Raw genomic sequence first — 4,618 nt, 5'->3', positions numbered from 1 at the left:
GTTCCTCGGAATTTCCTCGGAATATTCCGAGGGAATTCCGAGGAAACCCTTTTCTTCCTCGGAATTCCATCGGAATATTCCGAGGAAATTCCGAGGAACTAGTGTTTGGGGTTTCAAAACGTCAATTTTTTTTTAAAACGGATCGATCGATGGATATATGTCCAAAAACGCATCGATCGATCACTAAGATGGACCAAAGCGTAACAATGTGATCGATCGATGGGTATATGTCCAAAAACGCATTGATCGATCACTTGTTCGTCGGAATTTCCTCGGAATTTTGTGAGGAACACATTTCTCCTCGGAATTTCCTCGGAATATACCGACAGATTAATGTTTCCTCGGAATTTCCTCGGAAATTCCTCGGAAAATTCTGAGGATTTCATTTTCCGTCGGAATGCCCGTCAGAATACCGATGTTTTCTTGTAGTGAAAGACACTCCCTCCATTTGACTTCTTTGTTTCTGTTCTTTGTCAACTAGGGATTTTTCACTCTTTTCTTAGCTTAAGCTCTTTTTTTTTTTTTTTTTTAAATAGAGTTTTCAAAAAATTTTATACACTCTTGAGCTTACTTCTTTTCTTTTTCACTCTTTTCTTACTTTCCCTCACTTGTCCTTAGTGACTTATTTTCTTTTAAACTCTTTTGGTACACTCTTTAGCATTCTTTCTTTTCATTTTTTTTCATACTTTTGTTCACACTCCCAAGATCAAACTCTCAAATCAAAATCATCCCATCCTAGAAGCTAGACAATGTGAGTCTTATAACTAGCAATAATGGAGACCAAACATTGTCGTTCCGATTACTCTCAACATTATGCACATGTAAAGCTTTCCAAAAAGACCTCACTCAACAATTAATGATGGCTTGAAAGGAAGGAAGGGTTTAAGGAGTGGACTACCACTTGAGTTGTCAAAAAATGGGTAGAAATGATAAAAATTGAGAGACAAACTCAAGTGCGTATGAAGCCATGACTTAGCACTCAAGAGACCATAAGCAAGAAGCATTAGGTTCATTTAGTTCAATTAAGATTGGAGTTGGCTTCAAAGATAGAGTAGGTTTCAACAATCAATGAGTTTCAAGAGGAGTTTTCAAGGCTCGAAGTCTACAAGTCTTTCAAAGGATGCTCAAGCTACTTGCCATGATTACAAAGGATATCAAATTGAGTTCTAAGCATGAGTTCTTTGCAAGGTAGGTTTAATCCTTGTCCCCTATGCATGATGCAATCCTAAATGCTCTAGAATCGATCTTAATAATGCAAATAAAAAAAGAAATGAATCTACATGCTTGTTTTTGTGATTTTTCAAATTTTTCAATTTTTTTTTTTTGAATTTTTCTAATGCAATATCTATAACAATGCATGACTCAAGTCTCAATCAAACAAACATTAGACACTTGGTACCTCCCCCAAACTTAAATCACACAGTCGCTGTGTGATTAAGATCAAGAAAGATACCGAAAATAAGGATAATAAATGAAAAACGGTATATACAATGATAGGAAAGAGGTGTGGTACCTCATGGCTCGGTGTGACCGAGCTGCTCATCTGTGTCCGAGGAAGGGACAAAGGGCGACTCGTTGTCAGTGTCCGGAGAAGGTAGTGAAGGGACTGGATGCCTTTGGCGTCGGTTTCTCCGCTCACGTGGTTCGCGGATTGATGAGCGATGTGCCTCATAGTAGGACTGAGTGGCAATGGCATCTCCATGATAAGAATGTCGGTGATCATGTACCGGCTCAGTCGCTTCTGTTTGCATGTCATCCCAGATTTCCTCCTCACTTGCTTCTGTTGTGGAAGCATGGGATCTCCTTGTCCTCATGGTCAACTTCTTCAGCTTTCCCGTTAAGTAGTTTACTGATTTTACTAGCCATGAGATGGTTCTATCTTGATACTTTTGACCTCGCTGAAGTGCTCGGATCTGGTTGTGGGCATCTCGAAGTGGACCTTCGGGGAGAGAAGCCGTCCGGGGCGCAAAGTAGTAACGAGTACTTCCATAGACCGTGCTCGGAGGAGGCTGCTCAACATCTTCGGACTGAGAAGAACTATCACCTAGCTGCTTCTTCTTCCTTGAAATCTTCAAGGGCATATCTTGTGTGGCTAGGTGAAGAAGCGCTGAAGAAGGAGGGTTGAATGTGAGGTTTTCCCTGTATCGCAATGAGGTTGAAGGAAGGCATGGGAGAAGCACACTGCAAGATTCTTTCCTCGTAGCGGTAGATATACTTCCCATCAAGGATCCCATCCAAGAAAACAGTCCGGTCTAAATGTACCTCGTCCATCACAGCGAATTCAATTTCATCCCCGACTAATGGAATATTCATCACTTCAAGCAAGGGTGTGATGAATCCCAAGATGAACAACTTTGGTTTCTTGTCATGGTTTGTCCATGCCCACTTCTTGTAGTAGATAAGACACTCGATAAAGATCCCAACTGTCTCCGGTTGATGCTCATAGCGCCCTTGTCTATAATCACTACAAAAAAACTGTTGTTTAGCATCATTTATTTTGTATTTTTGCATTAGTTATAAATGATGTAAAATAATTTTGCATCATTTATATAAATGAATCTGAAAGTGGTGATGCAAATAATTCACATCATTTTGTTAGTAACTGATGTAAAAATGTTAAATATTTACATCAACTAATATAAATGATGTCAATATATATCAATTACAATAACTAATATTAGTACTTATATCATTTACTAAAATGATATTAATATTAGCATCAATCAATTAATTGATTTTAATAATTATTTATATCACTTTTGGTAATTGAATAACTAAATTATTATCACGTTGATTTTTTAATTTTATTAATATGTATACAATGAATATTAAACTGATAGCAGTAAATAAATAAATAAAATACTTTTATTAATTATTAATTATTTCTTATTTTTCTTTCCATTGATGTTACAATTTCTTTCCATAATTAGCGTAAGAGTTCTTTTTTTTTTTTTTTTTAGCGTAAGAGTTCTTCGATCAAGCTTCTTCTTCTTCTTCTTCCCATTCTCTGTATCTTCTCTGCTCTTGGTTGTAGGGTTTTAAGGTAATAATTTCTTCTACAAATAAAACCATAATCATCATCACTCATATAAGAAAATACCGATTCATAGACAAAAACAATATAAAGAAAAATTTGCATCAGATTGTCACTATTGACTAACTTTTAACCAATGGTGCCTGAGGTAAACAATAACAGACTTCACGAAGGTTCCAAGAATATCATTTCAGATCTGCAGATTCAACCTCTCTTAAACTGTGTTAAGGAATTGTGTACGGAAGAAAAGACTTTACAAAAAAAGATGTAAAGGTTCGTTGCTTTTATTCAGTTGATTTCTTATTAGAAGGAAACGTGAACTAGTGGTGAGATAAAATAGGAGATATTGCTATATTTTTGGTAACAAACATATAGATTTTTAATGGTTTACAATTTCTTTACAAAACAAATTAAAGCAGTAAATATATAAAATTAACTACTAACAGTTATTAATTAGGTCGAAAATTTAAAATATTAGTTGTAAGAAAATTAGAATAATTTATTTCTTTTAATTAAATATGTATTTTAGTCAGTATATTTTTTTTTAAATATAGACTTGCAGATTCTTTATTTAGTCAATATATATGTTATTTTTTTAATATTCAAAATATCAATTAATGTAGCTTACTTATTAAATCAATTCAAAATTATTTATCAAAGCATATAAAATCGTTTATAAGCAGAAATGATCTGCGTACATATTAGTAACTAATGAAAATTACGTTAGTGTTAAGATTTGATAGAAGATTTGCGAGAATGTGTTGTATATTTCTTATTGCTTACACTACTGTATATAGTGGTTCTTACAAGGTGGAGTCAAAGCGAGAATTGATTACAAAGATACTCTACATAATGACATGGTCAAACTCATAAAGACATAAGGTTGAATGGGTCTTCCATGTGGCTGGATGTAAACCCCCAATGAACTCTAGTTTTGAACTTGTATGGTCTAGGTTATGGATCATCCACTTCATGATTCATAACACTCCCCCTTGGATGCCATAACCATATAGGGTTTGTAACATGATAATGTTGCCTCATTAAAACCTCTCCCGGAAAACCCAAAATCCAATGTGGTAAAAAGGGAAACCAGAGAAAGAAAAAAGAGTACAACACACATTACTCCCCCTGATTTGGACATCATTGAAGGTCCTTGAGTCTACGCGTGCCAACCTTGTTGTGTGAACTTCCTGAATGTGCAAGAGGGCAATGATTTGGTTAAGAGGTCGGCTGAGTTTTTACTAGACCGGATCTGAAGGACGTTGACCTCTCCAGCTTTCTACAACTCATGGGTAAAGAAGAACTTGAGTAGAATATGCTTGGTTCGGTCACCTTTGATATACCCGTCTTTGAGTTGAGCAATGCAAGTTGCATTATCTTCATATATGATGGTCGAACCCGTTGGGTCGTATATGGACGCATAATGTGGTTCTATACCTTTTGTTCAAAGATGAACTTCGATCTTATAGCTTATCTTTATGATAGCTTATTCATTCATACCACAGCTTGGTTGGTTCATGCTGAGAATTCGACCAACCATAAGTATTACCAAAATTTGGCTAATTTGTGGTGATGGTCTATAAC

Source organism: Brassica oleracea, chromosome C3 (genome assembly GCF_000695525.1).
Source record: "Brassica oleracea var. oleracea cultivar TO1000 chromosome C3, BOL, whole genome shotgun sequence".
NCBI classification, from domain to species: Eukaryota; Viridiplantae; Streptophyta; class Magnoliopsida; order Brassicales; family Brassicaceae; genus Brassica; species Brassica oleracea.
The sequence above is the reverse complement of the archived record's forward strand: the minus strand, read 5'-3'. Positions refer to the sequence as shown.